Source organism: Eulemur rufifrons, chromosome 16, assembly GCF_041146395.1.
Source record: "Eulemur rufifrons isolate Redbay chromosome 16, OSU_ERuf_1, whole genome shotgun sequence".
Lineage (NCBI taxonomy): Eukaryota > Metazoa > Chordata > Mammalia > Primates > Lemuridae > Eulemur > Eulemur rufifrons.
In genome coordinates this window covers 90,899,649-90,920,566 of record NC_090998.1, presented here as the reverse complement: position 1 = coordinate 90,920,566, position 20,918 = coordinate 90,899,649, and positions in this window count along the sequence as shown.

Below are 20,918 nucleotides of genomic sequence, written 5' to 3'. Positions count from 1 at the left end.
AGAGACAGACTGGAGTACAGTGGCACGATCATAGCTCACTGCAGCCTCAAACTCCTGGGCTCAAGTGATCCCCCCGCCTCAGCCTCCTGAGTAGCTGGGACTACAGGTATGTGCCATCACACCCAGATAATTTTTTTATTTTTTGAAGAAACGGTGTCTTGCTATATTGCCCAGGCTGGTCTCAAATTCCTGGGCTCAAGTGATCCTCATGTCTTGGCCTCCCAAAGTGCTGGAATTACAGGCATGAACTGCTGCACCTGGCCAAAATGCACTTATATTTCTAATAGAAGATCAATGGCTATATTTTTAAGAGTTAAATATCTTCTCAACCATGCTGAGTGAGGGTGTTTCCCTCCATCTTTCTTCTCTGCTCAACATCTCATCTTAAAGCTACGGAATTGGAGTTCTGTGGGATCCGATCTGGCTTATAAGCTCTGATGTATAACAAATTCCCTATGTGGCACTCAAGAAGGAACTTGTATGTCAGATAACACTGGAGCCACCGCTCCTGGCCCCTACTGATGTTTACCTGTGCTGTGAAGTGGGGATCCAATTATACTTTTTCCCATTTGGAAAACAAATAGTTCCAGCATCATTTATTGAACAATACCATTGTTTTTATACCCTAAGTTAATTATTGTTATTATTATTGTTTTATGTGGTCAATGCTTCTTTGGGTTAATCCACATTTTTTCAGTGTCTTTGCTCACTGCTGTTTCCATTTGGGAAATCCTTCCTAATGTTTCTGCACAAATTTATATTTTTTCAAATTCTGAATCCCAAGAAAAATCAGTTGAAAAATTTGGGAAAAGGATTGCAATTTTCCTATGAGAATTAGAGCTTAATCAACATAGAAATGTTACTGGTTCGGCCTGGCACGGTGGCTCATGCCTATAATCTTAGCACTTTGGGAGGCCAAGGTGGGAGGATCCTTTGAGCTCAGGAATTGGAGGCTGCAGTGAGCTGTGATGAAACCACTGTGCTCCAGCCTGGTCAACAGAGTAAGATCCTAGCTCAAAAAAGAAAGAAAAAAAAAAAAAAGAAAAAGAAAGGAAAGGAATGTTACTTGTTCAAAGGAATCTACTGATGCTGAGTCAAAACCAGGAAATACTGACACAAAGTTGAGAGGTAAAGCCAACATTTCTGGGAAAGGGGAGGGAAGACATGATTCAATCAGTCAGATTTGCTCATAGCCGTCAGTGTGACCATGGTCCTGTCTGCTGCTAACTGGGAGTCATTCTTGCAAATGAAATAATTATTGATCAGTCTATATGCATAGTATACTACATACAAGTTCTATTGATGGTGTTCCAAGAACAAGTTTGGGAATCAGAGTAAGTCCTTAAATTGGCAATTTTGACATATGAAGTGTCATCTGAAATAAGATATGAAGTACTGTTAACCTTGCTGTAAGAGCCACATGTTACATTATTTGAATATCACTCAATAATGTTCAGTGGCTTTTCCAGTATTTTAATATCCCCTAACCAGCAGTCCCCAACCTTTTCAGCACCAGGGACTGGTTTCACGGAAGACAATTTTTCCATGGACCAGGGGGAAGGGCGAGATGGTTTCGGGAAGATTCAAGAGCATTACATTTATTGTGCAGTCTAATCTCTCTGCTAATGATGATCTGTATTTGCAGCCGCTCCCCAGCGCTGGCATCACCGCCTCAGCTCCACCTCAGATCATCAGGCGTTAGATTCTTGTAAGGAGCACAAGACCCAGGTCGCTTGCATGTGCAGTTTACAGTAGGATTCGAGCTCCTGTGAGAATCTAATGCCACTGCTGATCTGACAGGAGGTGGAACTCAGGTGGTGATTCGAGTAATGGAGAGCGGCTGTAAATACAGATGCAGCTTCGCTTGCTTACCTCCTGCTGTGCCGCCTGGTTCCTAACAGGCCACAGACCCGTACTGGGCCACGGCCTGGGGATTAGGGACCCCAGCTACAGGCTGCTGTTCTCTGTAAATAATATTAAGCTTAATGTTTCTTATTTGTTAAATAAGTTTTTAGGTTATTAGGTTAACAGTATGAATAATGTTGGAGGTATTTTAGGAATAACTTATGATTTGGGGAATTCCCAAGAATTCCTAGGAATTCTGATTTCTTACTTCTGAATTGTAAAGTTTAATATCTGTTGGAATTTGGAAACACTTTTGGTCACTTGCGGCAAGATTGCTTACTTGAAAAGCTCACTATTGCTTCTTGAGTCAATATAGCAATGTATATGAGAATGTGAGCTTTGTAGCTAAACTTTGGAACTCTTCCACTTCTAGATCTGTGACCTTGGGCAAGTTTTTAACCTCTCCTTGCCTCAGTTTCCTCATCTGTCCAGGGGATATGATGATAATTGCACCCAGTTTTAAGGGTTATGAGAATTAAATGAATAAGGAAAGGTCCTTACAACAGTGCCTGGTACATAGCAAGCACTCAATAAATAGGACTTTTTGTTATTGTTTCTAACTCTTTTCTTCCCTCTGCGTTGAATTTATTTTCTCCTTTCTGAAGTGCATCTTTTCCAATACCGTACTTTCAGTGAGAGTCTAAGCACCGTAAAACTGCCTTATGCTTCAATCTTTGTTTGAAAATATCTTTTTCCCTCCTCATTCTAGAACAATAGTTTAGCTAAGCATAATATTCTAGGGTGACAATTATTTTCCCTCAGCACCTTGAAAATGTTACTTAATTGTCTTCTGAGATTTTGGTTGCTGTTGAGAAGTCATCTGTCAGCATAGTTGTTACCTGAGGTAATGTGCCTTTTCTTTCTGGTGGTTTTTATGGTTGTCTTTTGTCTTTTGTATCTTATAGTTTCTCTCTAGTGTGCCTTACATGAGACTTTATTCTGACTTATTGCTTAGGGATTTTTTTTTGAGACAGAGTGTCACTCCGTTGTCCTGAGTGGAGTGCCATGGCATCAGCCTAGCTCACAGCAACCTCAAACTCCTGGGCTCAAGCGATCCTCCTGCCTCAGTCTCCCTAGTAGCTCGGACTACCGGTGCTTGCCACCACACCCGGCTAATTTTTCTATTTTTAGTCGAGACGGGGTCTCGCTCTTGCTCTCGGGCTGGTCTCGAACTCCTGAGCTCAAATGATCCACCCACCTCAGCCGCCTGGAGTGCTAGGATTACAGGTGTGAGCCACCACGCCCGGCCTTTTTATGCTTCTTGAATCCAAGGATTTAGATCTGCTATTAAAACCTCAAAAAACTCAGCCATTATTTCTTTGGATGTTGCCCTCCTTTTCTTCTTCTTTTGGAACTCCTCTTAAATGAGCAATGTTTTTTCCCATTTTATTCTCAGTGTCTCAGTCTCTCCTGAAGTTTTTTTATATATTTGTCTCTCTACTTTACATTCTGGATTTTTTCTCGTATCTTCTACTTCATCAATTTTCTCTTCTTCTGTATCTAATCTGCCATTAAACCTGCCCTGAGTTTTAAATTTCATTATTGATGTTGTTTGTTTCTAGAAATTCTAGTCGATGCTTTTTGTTTGTGTGTTTTATGATTTTTATTATGGAAAATTCAAATGTATATAAAATTAGAGACAATGGAATAATAAACCACATGTATTTATTATTATTCACCTTCAACAAATATCAACCCACAGCCCATCTTGTTTTATCCATACTCCTTCCCGAAGATCCCTAATCTGAGATTATTTTGAGGCAAATCTCAGACACCGTATCATTTCATCTGTAACTACTGTTCAAATCTGTCTATTCTTGTTTTCATATTGTATCATTTTCTTGAGAGTTTGAATCTTTTATTTTGGCCTTTAATCATCATAAACATTCTATTTATATTCTCTTTCGGTCTGCTGCTCTGTTATCTCAGAGGCTTGGGCCTCCAATCATTCTGGTCGTGGTGCCTGCTGACGTGTTCAAGAGGAACTCTTTCTTCCTTCACATATCCTGAGATTTGGTGCTGTGAGCTCATCTTGCAGGAGTTGGTTTTGCGTGGGAATTGCCTGCTGCTTGAGTGGTAGGGATGCCCCTGCAGAGCAACTTGCATCTGCTTTACCAGGTGGTCCAGGGTTATCACCAACCTGGCATCGGTTTTCTTCTCTTGGCACAGGAATCTCAGCCTGTGCACGCAGCACAGATTTGGACTTCACACCCACTGAAAGCACAGACAGGAGGCTTGGATTTTTCAAGGGATCCTTCTTAGCCCCCCCACTGCTGTGATAAACAAGCTTCCTTGTTATCTCCGGGTGCTAGAGGGCAGGTTTTTCCAGCCCATCCTTCACTGAGGGATGCGCCTCGGAGTCTGGCTTTCGGAGTCTGGCTTTCGCAAGGAGGCATAGCTTCAACCCTCCGCCTCCTGTCAGCTGAAGATCTCACAGCTCCAGTCCCAGCACAGCTGCCAAAACTCAGGCCTCTGTGTTGCTGGCTCTGATTATCCTTCCTCCCCTCTCTTGAATCCCTCCCCGAGGCAACCGTGGGGCTGAGTCATGTGATTTCCACTCTGGTTTTTCCCGCTTTGTTTCTCTCCCTTGGGGATATTCCTTTCTTGTTTGCTAAGTCAGCCAAGCATTGACTACTTATTTATTTATTTGGTTATATTTTATGGGCATTTCTATGTTTTTGTAGGGAGAGTTTTTTCACATTATCCTAGTCAAAGATTTTGTCAGGACAAAGTGCCTTTCATTGGTAAAGCCTATTTAATTGGTTTTTGTTTGTATTTCTTGCCTGCAATTTAAAAAACCAAACCGGTACCATTATCATAGCATCAGGCTTGGATCAGACCCACCTGTCCGCAGAGTCAGGGATACTCAGCTCTGTTGGATCCTTTCCTGGCTAAGGACCTTGGACTTGAATGGGCCACTTGCATGACTACACAGGGTCCTGCTCACAACCCAGGATCCGCTGGTGACTCTGCACTTCAATCTGGATGTGTCCCCTTATGGAGCCTTTGAGGACAGACCCCGCACCCTTCGTTTGGTCCAGACTAGCTGTGGGTTTTGCTGCATGAAACATGCTGAACAGCATCTGTGCTAGTCCCATTTTGCAGAAACTTCAGAATTCTGGATTTTGCTGTGATAGAGCCTCTCTGTCAATTTTTCTTCGTAAATAGGCAACATCATCTATAATACTGACTAGCTAGTCGGCAAAAACAGCCTGAGTGTTCATAACCCAGTCCTTTTCTGGCAAAGAAAAAGAGTGTGAGAGACGGAGTAAATTTCATCCTGTCATGGCTACAAATCTTTAGCCCTCGTGCGCACTCGCTGCTGTGCTATGGCTCATGTTCTTGGCTCGGGGAGGGCCCGGGCTTGCCCCCTCCAAACCTGTCTGTGCTCCGCCGCCAAACTGATGTAACACGTAATGTGGCCAGGCCATGCCCCTGTCAAAAACCCTGCTCAGAAGGTTTTTGGGGGAGATATCCTAAAGTTAGTTATGGCGATGGGTGCACAACCCTATAAATATACTAAAAACCACCAAATTGTACACTTTAAGCAGGTGCATTTTATGGTATGTAAATTAAATCTCAACGAGGCTGTTTGCTTGCTTGCTTTTTAAGTGCATGACAATTATAGGGGGAGAATACCTGCATTGGCACGCCAGTCCTGCCCCAAGCTGGTCCTCCACATGACCTTAACCTTTGGCCATATCAAACTTCTTACTGTTCCTCCCAGCACCACCCGGTTTCATGGCACCTGTGACTTTTCATAAACCATTTCTTTCTTTTCTTTTCTTTTTTTTTGAGACAGAGTCTCACTTTGTTGCCCAGGCTAGAGTGAGTGTCGTGGCGTCAGCCTAGCTCACAGCAACCTCAAACTCCTGGGCTCAAGTGATCCTCCTGTCTCAGCCTCCCAAGTAGCTGGCACTACAGGCATGTGCTACCATGCCTGGCTAATATTTTGTATATATTTTTAGTTGTCCAGCTAATTTCTTTCTATTTTTAGTAGAGATGGGGTCTCACTCTTGCCCAGGCTGGTCTCAAACTCCTGAGCTCAAACGATCCACCCGCCTCGGCCTCCCAGAGTGCCAGGATTACAGGTGTGAGCCACCGTGCCTGGCCTTCATAAACTATTAATATCTCTTCTATCTGGGAGGTCCCTGCCACCACCTGCTCCCAGCTGACTCTTGTTATCTTTTAAGGCTGAAGTTTCTGTGACCCTGTGTGAGCGCCGCAGTATCCTGGCTTATTTCTGCCACTGCTCGCATCACATGGAACTCACGATTCCCATTTATCAGCTTGTCCCTCGGGACAGCCATGGGGTCTTAGTCGTCTCTGCAACCCAAGGACCTGCCTTGGTGCCTGGTACTTCGAAGATGCTCAATGTTTGTTCAACTAGACCCAGCTGATTTCACGGTTCTCCCTACGGAATATCCAGCCACTATAGAATGCAGGTGCTGTAGGGATGCCAGCTCACGTAGAGCTACGAAATGTGTGGTCATAATCTCTTCCTTGCTCTCCTCTTTAGCTTTTTCGTAACCTGTGATTTAGCAATTAGCAATTAGCAATTTGCAGTTTAGCAAGAACCACCTTCCTTGTCTTTCCTGAATGCTTCTCTACTAACGTACCTTTCCCTTGGGGGTAAAAAAAAAAAAAAAAAAAAACTCAGGGACTGCAAGTACTAACTGAGGGGGGGAGAGGGAGCCAATTAACATTCAGCTAAGAGAGAAAATGATTTCTCCTATCAGCAGTAAAAACTGACAGCTCTATCAGAAAATGAGCCCAGGGAGCCACAAAGCCTGGCAAGGCAAGGTGGGGGGGCAAGGAGTCTGCAGACCTAATCAGGAGTGATAAAGACGGCTGAGGGCAGAGACCGCTGCTGGGAGTCAGGGACTCGCTCAGGCATCCAAAGGAATCACCTCGGGAGGTGGAACCACCTTGCCCCTCCTTTCTGATCCGGCCCCAGGCAAGAGGACTAGCACTGTTCAGGTTTTATACCTGAAACTTAGCACTCCGACTCTCCTAACTGTCTCTCCCTATGCGCTCGTTTCCTCTGACCTTATCATAAAGGGAAGCCACGTGATGTCTATTTATGGCAGCGGGATGGTCTGGGGAGAGAGGCTCACAGTGCACCGATTCCAAGGGCTGATGAAATTGCTCCGGCCCTCCCGATCTCTCCATGCGATGAATGAATAAACGGGCGTGGGGGCAGGGCGGTGAAATCAAACTCCAGCGTTATGTGACATACAAGTTCCTTCTTGAGTGCCACATAGGTAATTTGTTATACATCAGAGCTTATAAGCCAGATCGGAGCTCCAGTTCCGTAGCTTTAAGATGAGAGGCTGAGCAGAGAAGAAAGGTGGGGGAAACACCCTCACTCGCTCTGGCCGAGAAGATATTTAGCTCTTAAAAATATAACCACTGATCTTCTAATTGAAATATAAGTGAGTTTTGCTAAGAAAAAAGAGGCCAGAGAGACTGAGACAGCAAGTGATGGAAAGAGATCTCAGACTGGAGCAGGTTGTTTGTTTTAATTGGAGACACAGGGAGAGGCAGTTTGAGGTCATGGTTTGTACACAGTTCTGGACCAAGTGCTCCCTCCAACATGCAGTAATGAAACATAAAGACAGGAGGAAGTTCAGTGCCTGAGAGCGTGGGCGCCTCCCCGAGGCCTCCCCAGGCCTCTGTGTGCTCATCACGAGCACGCAGGAAACAGGAACAGTCTCAGTAAGACCCTGCAGGGATTCGCATTTCTCCAGACACATGTTTTCAGCAGACACTAATAGAGGGAAAGCGGAGAGGTCTGGGCCTGGCATCATCAGAGATGACAGCTCTGGGGCTGTGGTTTTCTGAATTACTTCCAAATGCTTTTGAACTGGGAATTTTTTTTTTTTTTCTTTTTTGAGATAGAGTCTCACTCTGTCGTCCTATCTAGAGTGCAGTGGTTTCATCATAGCTCACAGCAACCTCAAACTCCTGGGCTCAAGCAATCCTCCTGCCTCAGCCTCCTGAGTAGCTGGGACTACAGGCGCATGCCACGAAGCCCAGATAATTTTTCTATTTTTTTAAATTTCAGAATACTACAGGGGTAAACATTTTGGTTACATGTATTGCTTTTGTACAGTTTGCGTCAATGTTATAAGTGTGCCCATCACCCAGTGTGCATTGTACCTGTTAGGTGTGAGTTTACCCAACCCTTCCTCTCCCCTCCCACCTGCTTGATTTCCGTTGAGTTTTACTTCCATATGTGCATATAAGTGTTGATGGATTAGTTGCAGTTTGATAGTGAGTATATGTGGTGTTTGTTTTTCCATTCTTGTGGTACTTCACTTAGAAGAATGGTCTAACATTGCTATTTTTTGTGGGGTTGGGGTCTCACTCTTGCTCAGGCTGGTCTTGAACCTCTGAACTCAAAAAATCCTCCTGCCTCAGCCTCCCAGAGTGCTAGGATTATAGGAGTGAGCCACTGCGCCTGGCCTTGAACTGGGACTTTTTAAAAATCAGGTTTCTTATCCAAAATGATCTACATTTTTTTGTGTGTGTTCTTAGCATAGTAGCTATAACAAGATAGTAAACTTAAGGCCTTTAGTACTCCAGAACTGATTCTCGATAAAATCATCAGTAAGGTCAAGTATGTTCATGGATGCCATGTCCTTAATGGTTATTAGAAGGCATCTTTCAAGATACACTGATTAATTTTGAGGATAACAGCAAGGAAATGCTAGTTGCTGTAACAAATCCTCAAATATCAGTGGCTTAACCCCAAAGACATGTGTTTCTCACCCACATAACTGACCACCAATGTGAATGTTTGTGGATGGGGGGGTCTTTCCTCCACACAGTGATCCAGGGATCCATGCCCCTTCCGTCTGCTGCCTGGGCTACCCCAAGGCTCCATCATTATTGCCTGCCTCTCAGGGGGAAGGGAGGAGGTGGAGAAAGAGTATCTACTTCTTAACTGCCTTGGCAGTATGCAAGGATGACTCAATATTCAAAAATCAATTAGTGCAATCCACCATATCAACAGGCTAAAGAAGAAAATCATATGATCACATCAGTTGATGCAGAAAAAGCTTTTGACAAAATTCAACACCCACTTATGATTAAAAAAAAAAAAACTCTTAGCAGCAAACTGGGAATAGAAGAGAATTTCAACTTGATAAAGAGCAGCTATGAAAAAAAAAATCCACAGCAAATAGGCTGGTCGCAGTGGCTCACGCCTATAATCCTAGCACTCTGGGAGACCGAGGCGGGAGAATCACTTGAGCTCAAGAGTTTGAGACCAGCAAGAGCTAGACCTCTACTAAAAGTCTCTACTAAAAATAGAAAAATAAGCTGGGCATTGTGTAGTGCCCCTGTAGTCCCAGCTACTCGGGAGTTTGAGGCAGGACAATTGCTTGAGCCCCAGAGTTTGAGGTTGCAGTGAGCTATGATGATGCTATGGCACTACCCAGGGTGACAGAGTGAGACTCTGTCTCAAAAAAAAAAAAAAAAAAAATACAGCTAATAATCCGATAAATTTTGATATGTTGTGTTTTCCTTTTCAGTCAGTTCAAAATATTTTCCAATTTCCCTTTTGATTTCTTTTTCAGGTATGTTATTTAATTTCCAAATATTCAGGCATTTTCAGAGATCTTTCTGTTGTCAATTTCTAGTTTAATTCCATTGTAAGAGAGCATACTTGGAATGACTTGAATCCTTTTTAATGTACTGAGACTTGATTAATGGTTCAGAATATTGTCTATCTTGGTAAATGTTCTGTGTGAACTTGAGAAGGATGTATATTCTGTTGTTGGGTAAAGTGTTTTATAAAAGTCAGTTGGTCAAGGTGGTTGATAATGTTATTCAAATCTTCTGTATACTTACTGGTTTTCCGTCTAGTCTATCAATTATTGAAAGCAGGGTAATGAACTCTTCAATTATGATTGTCAACTTATCTATTTCTCTTTGCAGTTCTATAAGTTTTTGCTTCAAACATTTTGAAGCTGTGTTATTAGGTTGCATAAACATTTAGGATTGTTATGTCCTCTTGAAGAATTGACATCTTTATCATTGTTAAATTACCTTCTTTTCCCCTGATAGTATCTTTTGCTATAAAATCTCCAGCTTTTTTTTTTTTTGCATTAGTAATAGCATTGTACATCTTTTTACATCCTTTTACTTTTAACCTATTTTTGTCTTTATATTTGGAGTGTATTTCTTATAGACAGCATACTGGATCTTGCTTTTTAAAATCCAATCTGACAATCTCTGCCTTTAAATTTGGATATTTAGACCATTTATATTTAATATGACGATTGATATGGTAGTTTTAAATCTATCTTTTTGTTACTCATTTTCTATTTGTCCTATCTGTTCTTTGTTTTCCTTTTCCTCTTTTTCTGCGTAATTGAATATTTTTTAATAATTCTCTTATATCTCATTTGAGGGCTTATTAGTTATCTTATTATTTTAACATTGTTTTAGGGTTTATAGTATATAAACATCAATTAATCACAGTCTACCTTTAAGTGATAATATACTACTTCATATAAAGTATAAGAACCTTACAGTAGTGGATTTCCATTTCTCCCCTCCCATCTATTAAAAAAAACCCATGAATTCCAAGCATTACCTACACTTTCAGTCCAGTACTGCAGGGTTTATTCTAGCTTTCCCCCTCTTTGTCTCTCCCTTCTCTGACTCCCGTTATTTTAAATCCCTTGGTCTTTGACACCAATCTCCCCACCATGCAGCTGCCATTCACTGCAAGTGCGGAACCTGATCCCACCCGCCACAGCCTGACTTGGCTCCCTGGTCCCCCAACCTACCTTGTTCAGCTGCACCTAGTAGCTTTTGGTGAAGAAAGGGAGGAAGAGGCCAATACATGTTTTATAAAGCGGGGAAGGAAAGAGAAAGAGACGCAATAGTCTTTGAGAATTTTCTTGTTTTCTAGTATAACAAGGTATTCTCAGTTTGTTTTTCCTATTTTTTTGTTGTTTTTCGGACCTGGAGTCAGTCAAGGAGCCCTGGTTGCTTTTAGGGAAAAACGGTAGTTGAAAACCATGATCTGAGAGCTAAGTAAGTTCTTCGCTACTGGTTGGTTATTAGTTTCTAGGCTCTAGACAGAGCTGGGAACTACTTTTTTTTAAAGAGAAAATGTACAATGAGTTCATACTTGTATTTCCACTAAAATTTAGGATGATAGGGTTTTTACTTATCTTCGATTTTATGTTTACTTTTTTCTCTCATGCTGAAAATCTTGGTTCCTAAGAATATTAACATCATTACTATTTGTTTTATCCATATATAGAATTATATGTAATATATAATATGCATTATATTAGTATATATAATACACATGTTTAATTTATGTTATGTATTTCAGAACAGTATCAATATTCTTCCAAACAATATTATTACCAAAAACAATTAAGATTTCTTTGCCTTTTCTTTTTTAGAGACAGAGTCTCACTCTGTCGGCCAGGCTGGAGGGCAGTGGCGTGGATCACAGCTCACTGTAACCTCAAACTCCCGAGCCCAGGTGATCCTCCCTCTTCTGCCCCCCAAAGTGCTGGGATTGCACTTGTGAGCCACCACACCTGACCTGCCCTTTTTCTTTTTTTTAATCTTTAGGGTATCTCACCTGGGATGTTGGTCAAGTTACTTTCTCTTGAAATAGCTCCCATCTGAGTCGTTGAGCCACTAGCTTTACACACAGCTACATCTATTTGTTTCATTGTGCTTTTGTTTTTTAGGGAATATTTTCATTTCAATTTAGTTTTGGTTTAGAATTAAATAAAACATTTACATGGTTCCAAAGTCAAAATTGAAAAATTGAGAAATCTGGTTCTGTTCCTATCTTCTCCATGCTGTTTCCTCTCTCCCCATCTGAGTGATCTTATTTTTTAGATTTTCTTTTTTTTTTTTTCCAATAGAAACAAATACATTTGCATCCTCGGACCACTTCCCTTCTTAGATGCTGGCACACTGCACACACCTCTCTCCTGCAGACTCTCGCTCTGACGTGCAGCTCTTATGTGACTCCACAAAGTTGCAGAGGACGCAGGCTCACTGTGAAGGGGTCACGTTGAGAGCCTGGTAAATAGGTTTACAGTCTTCCATTTTCTGAGCATTTTGAATCGCCCTCGTGTATACCGAATGGTCATCATTGGTCATTAATTGAGTGTTGCCACGAGCCGGTCATTGTACTATTTTATATACTACATATTGCTGTTCAACAAATTACCCCAAACCCACACCTTGCCTATCGCACAGGTTCTGTGGGCCAGGAGTCCGGGTGCAGCCCAGCAGTTCCTCCGGCTGTGGGTCTCTCACCAGGCTGCAATCCAGGTGTCAGCCAGGGCTGCTGTTCCTTCATGCCTTGGCTGGGGAAGGACCTCCTTCCAGTCCCCACGCGTGTTTTGTCTGCCCTCAGTTCCTTGCCACATGGGCTCTCCGCACGGCCCCTCACAATACAGTACTAGAGTGAGCAAGTGACAGGAGCGAGAGGCCGGCAAGTCTCAGTCTTTGTGACCTAATCTCAGAAGCGCCCCCATGGGTTCTGCCGCACTCTGCACTCTGTTGGGTATCGGCGGGCGGTACGTCCGGCCCACCCACGGGGGGCGGTGTGTCCCAGGAGGCGGGGTCCTGGGAGCTGTTTTGGAAGCGGCCTACTACGCATGCTTTTCCTCACTTACCAATCCTAACAGCCCATGTTACAGATGAGAAAGTGGAAGCACAGAGAGCGGGCAAGTCCCCAGGGTCCCAGAGTGGGCAAGTCCCCGGGGTCGCAGAGCGGGCAAGCGCAGGGCTGGACGTCTACCGGGCAGCCTGGCCTGTGCTCTCAGCCCCAGCAGGGAGTCCTGTGGAGTGACAGGTGGCAGGCGGGGTCCTGGGCGATGCAGCTGGGCCCAGCACATGCTCAAGCGTCCCAGCACTCCCTAGACTGAGTATCAGCACTGCCACATAGGGCCACACTTCACTTACATGAAAACCAAACTTCACACCAAGCACCGTCAAGGGGAAAAGCCATTAGGAAAAGCCAGGTGAGGGCAGAAATGGGCCCCCACTCAGCATGGCTCGGCCTGCCGGCCCTCTGACCTTTGGTGCTGATGTGGCAGTGCCCAGTGCCCGCCTGACATCGGCTCCGTGACGGCACGGCCTGCTGTCCGCCCTGCCCAGGCAGGGCCTGGCCGCAGAAGGCAAATGTTCACGGCAGCTGGTCAGGAGGGTCCCCAACCCTGCCTCAGGCAGCCCCAGAGCCGCACTTCAAAAGCACAGATCTGACCACGTGTTTGGCGACTCCCGCCCCCCCTGGGGCCCAGTCTGAGGTCCCTCCGGCTCCCCAATCTCCCGGCAGCCCCAATTCTTGCCCAGCCTGGGCCTCCCCTGCCCCTCGGCTCTGCTTGACTTCTGCCCACTGGCAGCCCACTCTGCACCCCCCAGGCAGTGGGGGCCCTTGGGGCCCAGACTCTGTCTTATTGAGTTCTATGTCTGTGGGACTGGAGTCCCCAGCGTGGAGCTGAGCTCCCAGAGCATCATCTGGAACAGAGAGTGGAGGGAAGAGGGACATTCGCTACTGTGGGCGGGCAGGGGAGAGTCACCCTCATCCTCTGAAGGTAGACAGAGGCTTGAGGGGTGGAAGAGGCTGTGCTGAAGCCCCCAGGCTGTGAGGCCCCGAAGTGAGGGGACCCGACACAGTCCTGGATTTTTCTGTAGATCTGGAAATAGGCTCTGGGGTACAATGCCTGGCACCCTGAAAAAGAAACGCTCTGCAAATTATTAGTAATGATCCTGTAGATGCTCACAGCACAGGTTCTGCTGTGGAGGAAAGCTGCTTGAATAAAAATATCTCAGAATTCCCCCCACCGGATTATATATCTCAAAATACCTGACTCAGCTTAGCTCTGACTCACGTCTGCATTTTTCTGTGACTTATGTTCAGTCTTGGATTTCCATCTGTCCCTCTGTCAGCATCAGGGTGCAGAGATCAAAGTTGGATGTCATTTTCTGGAGCTGTAATTTCTGAGTTAATCCAAAAAGACAAAACCCTGCCCTTCCAGAGTATACCCTGAAGAGACGCACGGTGTTTAAAATTTTCTATTTACATTAAATTTTCTTTTTTATTCTTCTTCTTCTTCTCCTTTTTTTTTTCTTGAAATGAGGCCTCGCTGTGTTGTCCAGGCTAGACTGGAACTCCTGGGCTCAAGCGACCCTCCTGCCTCAGCCTCTTCTAGCTGGGACTCCAGCTTACATTAAATTCCCAGTTGCAATTGTAGTCACTTTTTTCAAATCTTTTGCAAATCCCTGTCATGTGCCGGATACTGTTCTGGCAGTGAACAAAAGAGACAACAATCCCAGCACGTTCCAGTGGGGGAGACAGACAGACGGACAACCGGTCAATATATGGTGTGTCAGATGGCAACACCTGCTGTGGAGGAAACACAGCAGGAAGGGAGGGGGATGCCAGGTGGGGAGGGGTAGGCTGCAATTTAAACAGTGGCCAGGGATGGTTCTGAGTTGGGGTGAGGGCTGGACCAGAAGGTAAAATGAGGCGTAGACCTGAAAGAGCTGGGAGGCATTCCAGACACAGGGGAGATGCAAGGGCCCTGGGGCAGGGATGTGTGGAAGGTCCCAACACAGTGAGGAGGGCAGTGTGTGAAGGCAGGGCGTGCCTGTGGGCTTGGACTTGGGGTCTGAGGAGCCCACTGGGCCTGGAGGGGAGAGTCTGAATAGGACTCTGGATGGAGCAACCCAGGGTCGGGTGAGGTCTGGGCCAGGGGTGCAGGGTGGAAGCCCCAGCCCTCTCGTGGGATTTACAGCCACAAGAGCAGTTGAGATGGTCACGGGAATGGATGCAGACAGAGAGGAGAAGGGAGTTGGAACTTGTCCTTGTTTAGCAGTTGAGGTGACAGCAACCAGCAAAGGATGCTGAAGAGGAGCAGCCAGGGAGAGAGGAGAGAGCTGGCGGCCAGGACCTGGCACTCCATCGCAGGAGGGAACCCTGTGTTAATGGGGTGGCCCACGGCCAAGTGGGGCTTGGCCTGGGACAGGTGGATGGATTACAACTCAGTTCACAGGACTTTGGCAAGCACACTCCAGGGACAGGAGGAGGTGAAAGCTGACCCAGGAGGGGGAAGTGACCCAGCCAGAGCAGGTAGTCTTTTGAAGGGCTTTGCCAAGTGGAGGATCAGAGAAATGGCATGAATATTGGAAATCGAACTGGGCCAAAGGAGGTTTTTTTGGGGGTTTTGTTGTGATTTTTAAGAAGGGAGAAATTGCAATGTATTTGCACATTTGTACACTGCTGGAAATGACCCAGTGGAGCGGGGAAAGCTGGAATTGGCAAGGAGCAGTGGGGTATGGCACCAGGGTGGAGGCCCAAGGTGGGCACAGTCATTGTAGGAGGCAGGTGACGTGAGGAATCTTACTGAGTTCCGCCTAGATGCCACATTGTTGTGGCCCTGGGGATAGCAGGATGTGAATAAGTGAAAACTCCCTGCTCACACGGAGCTTCTAGTGCAGTGCGGGAGACGGACCCAGCACGAGACAAATAAAGATAATAAAAGCTGGGGCACCGAGTGCCAACGAGGGACAGAGGCAGAGTGGGGAGATGGAGAGTTTGGGGAGGAGGCCCTTTTAGACGGGGGGCCGGGAGAGGCCTCCCTAAGAAGGTAACATTCTAGTAAAGCCGGGCAAAGTTGAGAGCAAGGATGGCACAGACCCAGCTCCGGGCCCGGCAGCACCAGGACTGGGAGAAAAAGCAGCCCCACTCAAGAAGCCTGCAGGGGACACTGAGACAGGCCAGATGCAGTTTCAGCTGACAGGAGCCAGTCACTGGCTGGCCGCTACCGCTCCCTGCCCTGGCCTGGCAGCCTACAGCATGAGGCAGAAACAGTGGCCGCAGCCAGGCCTGGGGAAGTGGCGCCCGGCCACGCGGGCACGGCCACGTCACAGCTTTCACGGTTTATGCTTTGGCACAAAGGTGAATATCACCAGGCTGGGCTCGTCATTAGAAGTCATTTTTTAAATTATTTTTTCTTCTGATTTTAATAGAATTTAAAACAATTTTGTGGGCCCACAGTGCCCCTCACGCGCAGTGCCTGCCGAGCCTAACATGGATGTGGGCCCTGCCTCCGGGGTTGTGTCAGGAAACGCCTGCTTCTTCCCCTGCAGGAGCAGCAGTTGTCTTTCCCCACGGGCACCTGCACACCCCCCCAGGGCCTCCTCCCTGCCCCTCTGCTGGGGAGGACAGCCCAGCACAGGAGCCAACTGTGTGGGTGGCAGCTGATGCTGACTGTCCTGTGTTTTCTGTGATGGTTCATTTTATGCATCAACTTGACTGGGCTGCAGGGTGCCCAGATATTTGGTTAAACGTTACTCTGGGTGTGTCTGCGAGGGTGTTTCTGGATGGGGTGAGCATTTGAATTGAGGTAGACTGAGTCAGGCAGATGGTGCTCCCCAGTGTGGGAGCCGCCTTAGTCTCCTCCTCAAGGACCAGTCAGGCGTGAGAACCCCCCTTGGTGAAGATGCTGCGCCTTCACCTTTAGAAATTCCCTCTGCTGTTACGTGCAGGCAGGACAGAAGTAAAATGATGTTTCATGCAAAGAAACAAGAGGCTATAAGGAGGATTTTCTTGTAAGTCTTATTTTGGCCATTACAATCGATTCGCAATCATTTGGGATTTGATCATCCAGTTTGGGGACCACTGAGGCCTTTTTTGAGATGTTTTGATCCACCTTTTCATTCTTGGCACATCCTGATATTAATGGAAATAGAAGGAAATGAAACTGAAACAGCAGCTTTACCTTCCTCTGTTACCTCCCAAGGAGGCGGCCCGGGTGTCCCTGCGCTGGGGACAGGGCCGAGAGCGGGTCGTGCCTCTGCACGTCTCCCCAACCAAACATCTTAGCAAGTCTGACTTAGGGACCACTAGGAACCTGATTGGGATCAAAAATCCCCCTCCTGGCATTGCCCAAGAGAAGCGGAAACTTGTGTTCACACACAGACCTGTAATGCATGTTAGAGCAGCTTTATTCATAACACCCCAGCCTGGAAACGGCCTGCGTCCTTCACCTGCTCAGTGGGTAAATAACCCCTAGTCCGTCCACACAGTGGAGCACGACTCAGGATTGAGTCACACAGCAGCACGGATGGACCTCGAAAGGGAAGGGAAGAGTCCAGACTCAAAAGGCTCCCAGCCATGTCACTCCCCTTCGGTGACACTCTGGAGAGGCAAAAGGGGAGCAGAGCAGTGGTTGCCAGGGGCAGCACAGGGGAATTTGGGGGCGATGGGATTTCTGCATCTTGGCTGGGGTAGTGGTTTACACAACTCTATGCGCTTGTCAAAACCAAAACAGAGAACTGTACACCAAAAGGAGTGAATTTTACTGTATGTAAATTTAAAAATGTATTTTTTTAAGTAAAAAAAGAAAAATCTCTCATTAGCTCCAAATAAAGGAAGAAGAAACTTGTGATACATTCAATTTTAGTGATGTTAAGACAAATCCAATTTCATCATTTTAAACTTTTTTCATAAAGGGGCCCCTCCCCCAGCGAGGTGAGCGGCGAGGCCCACGTGGCTCTCACCTCAGCGTGGGATCGTGTCCCCACTGCACAGGGGAGGCTCCGACAGGTGAAGTAGCCACTTCCAAGTTGAAAGGAAGGCGAGGGAGCAGAGGTCTGGGCCCGTCTGCAGAGCCCAGAGGGCGTTGTGAGATGACAGGTAAACACTCTCTTCTGTTTCCCAGACTTCTCAGAAAGTCACATGGCTTTACAGTAAAGAGTCACTTTATTTCCCTCCTGCTACTCTTAGCTTGTGAAAGCGTTGCTCCCAGCATGGCTTCACTTGCTCCCCTCCTCTGAAGGAGGGTCCACGGTCTTTCTAACACTCTTGTTTAGTTTCTTTACCCGGTGCACCCATTTTCTGGGGCTGCCATAAAAGAGTAACATGAACTGGGGGGCCTGAGACAAGAGAATTTTATTTCCCCGCCATTCTGGAGGCGGAAGTCCAAACTCAGGGGTCAGCGGGGCTGTGGCTCCTCCGCAGGCCCCGGGGAGGAACCTTCCTTGCCTCCCCGAGCTTGCAGGGGCCACAGCATTCCTTGGCTTATGGCCTCGTTACTCCAGTCTCTACCTCTGCCCTTGCATGATCTCCTTTCCTCTCTGTGTGTGTCCTCTCCTCTTCTTACAAGGACACCGGCCATTGGTCCCTAAAGCCAAGATGATTTTGTCCTAAGTTGAAAGGACCTGATTATATTTGCCAAGACCCTGTTTCCAAATGAGGTTGCATCCACAGGAGTGGTGCGTGGGAGAGGTTAGTACTTGAACGGATCTTTTGGGAACACAGTTCAAACCTCACATCCAGCAAGACTGTCCTAGCAAGGCAGGGCAGGCTGGGCGTGGTGCTCGCGGGTAACCCTGCCACCTCCGCCGTCCTCTGCTGTCACCCTAGACCTGGCAGAGCTGCCCCCAGCTCCCTGCATCGCCTGTCGCCAGTTCTGGGGAGGGTTTGGGGGCGGTGAGCTGGAGCTGCCACTTGGCAGCAGAGAGTGACGAATTCACAGCTCCTAATAAAGCCCGTCACTCCTCCCTCCTTCCCCTGCCCAGCAATGTCCCCAGCGGTGTCCGTGGTGAAACAAACTGACAGGGAGAAGTGGGAGGGAGGGGATTATGGGTTTAGAAAAGTCCTGACAAAAATGCACCTTTTTATGATGGGGGTGGTCCTGCCAGGCCTTGCTGGCCCCACCCCCCACCACCACCCCCAGGCACAGCCTCTTGACCTTCCTGTGGGGACACCTCTCCTCTGGAGGTCATTTAGCTGGGCAGGGTTGTCTCCACCCCCAGCTCTCTGTCCCCACAGCCGGCACCCCTCCTTCCCCCCACAGGCAGCGAAAGATCTCCCCACCGGCCCCTCTCCTGGCTCCGCCCCCTGCCGGGCTCAGGCTGGAGCTGCTGCCCCCTGGGCCAGCTGCCCACAGGCAAAGCGCATCTCCCGCCCTCGGTCTGCAGGGATGACCAGATGCCTTCCGGTGAAAAGGGCAAGATGCTGAGCCTCGGATTTAGGACGCCCTGTTTCTGGAAAAACAAACAAGTGCAGAGTCTCCCGGCTGTGTGCTGTGCTTTGTGTGTTTGCAGAGTGAGAAGAGACAGAAAGGTTACAGGTGAGCCTGCAGGAGTGGACACGTCTCTGCCAGAGGGACTGGGGGTGGGGTGTTTAGCCTTTTCTTTACAGATTTTTGGGTTATTGCACTTTCTGAACTCTGATCCGTGCTCTGACCCCGTGCAACCCTCCCTGGTCCTTGGATTCTGCCCTGTTCCACCTCTCTTTGCCCCTGGGGCTTCAGGGTTTTCATCCTGAGTTCTGGTTCAGGGTCCACTCCCGGCACCCTGAGGTCCCCACATGGGTGCCCTTGGCCGGCCTGTGAACCAGTGACTCGTGAACTTGGGGGAGGCACAGCTTCTCAGATCCCCGGCTCCTTCTCTTCCACGCGGTTCTTGTGAATGAAGCTCAAGGAAGAAGATGGTTGAAAAACTGCTTTGCAAAACTAGGATTCGCTACCAAATGAGAAAGCTTATTACTAGAGACACGGGCGGAACACTCAGCCAGCATCCACTCAGTCTCCCTTACTGTCAGGAAGGCTGGGGCGGCTGCGGATCCCAGGATGGCTGGAACAAGACGCCACCTGCCACCACCTTCTCAGAGGTCTGACCCGCCCCACCCCACCCTTCCTGTCCAACCTCCAGGGGCCACCAGGTGTCCCCCAGTGAGAGCAGGTTGGCCTGCTCCCACTGACCCTCTGCCAAGAGCGTCCGCAGACCCCTCATCCCTCAGGGTGACTCTGGCAGAGCGGAGGGAGTGGGGCGCGGGGGCTGTGGGTGACAAAGGGGCTGGCAGACAGCAGAGTGTCCACCCACTGTCAGGTTCAGGGCCACACTGATATGTGGCCAGGGAGCATCACATAGAATTCTGCAAGATTCAGGACATCCCTCAATCCCACATTTTCAGAAAATGGATGAAAAGCTGATCCAACAGCGCTTTCGCTCAATGCCAGGATGAAGGGGAGCTGGATCCTGCACCTCCAAGTTGAAGGCAAAGTGCGGGCTGGAGTTCTCCGGGGCTGGAGGTGGAGCCTCCTGTCATCCATCCAGCCTGGCAGCGAGTGAAAGGGGACCCCTGGTTTCTCCTCCTGGGAGCGGCTGTCGGCTGCCAAGAGCACGGGGTGTGCAGGGCAGGCTCGGGCCAGACGGCAGGGGCTCTGGAGGCCTGGCTTGGGTACAAGCAGGTGTGGGTTGCAGCCCAAAACCAGGCTCCTGGGGCCATCCCGGCAGAACCCTAAATGACAGAATTCCCCGGACAAAGCTGCCTCATTAGTGAGAACAACCCCGTACATCCCTAGGGCCTCTCTCAGTTCTCAGGGCACTTTCGTTGGGGGTGAAATTCAAACTATTCCCACCTTACTGATGAGGACAGGGAAGCTCAGAGGACCCACAGGACTTGCCCAAGGTCCCACGGTTAGGAAGAGGTGGGTCTGGGCCTTGAACCCAGTTCTCTCGACAACAAGTACAGACTCAGGTTCCTGTGAGGCAGAGGCTACCCACCTGGAATGGGTGTGTCAGAGGCGGGGCCTCCTGCGTGAGAGAAAATACTAGCAGGAGTTTGGCTGCAGCATCCCCTTTAGGCCATTTTATCTGGAACAGGCAAGAAGTGGTCCTCATCTCCACCTGCCTGTACGTGCCTACGTGCCTGCTAAGTCAGTGCCATTCAGCAAAACGAAATTCTTTTTTTTTTTTTTTGCCGCTGAATTGCAATAAGCAATTGCAACATGTTCACACGATCCTATGTTCCTGAAAGGTTTGCAAAGCGGAGACATTTCAACCTCAGTTAAGTCTCTTTCTGTTCAGATTCTCTCCTCCCACCTCCCACCCAGTTGGAGGGTGTGGGACTGGCTGTGGGTGCTTTGGGAGCAGGTGATGTGGAGATGCCGTTAGCTTAGGATCACGGAATGTTTCATGTGGCTCACGATACGTCACGTGTGGCT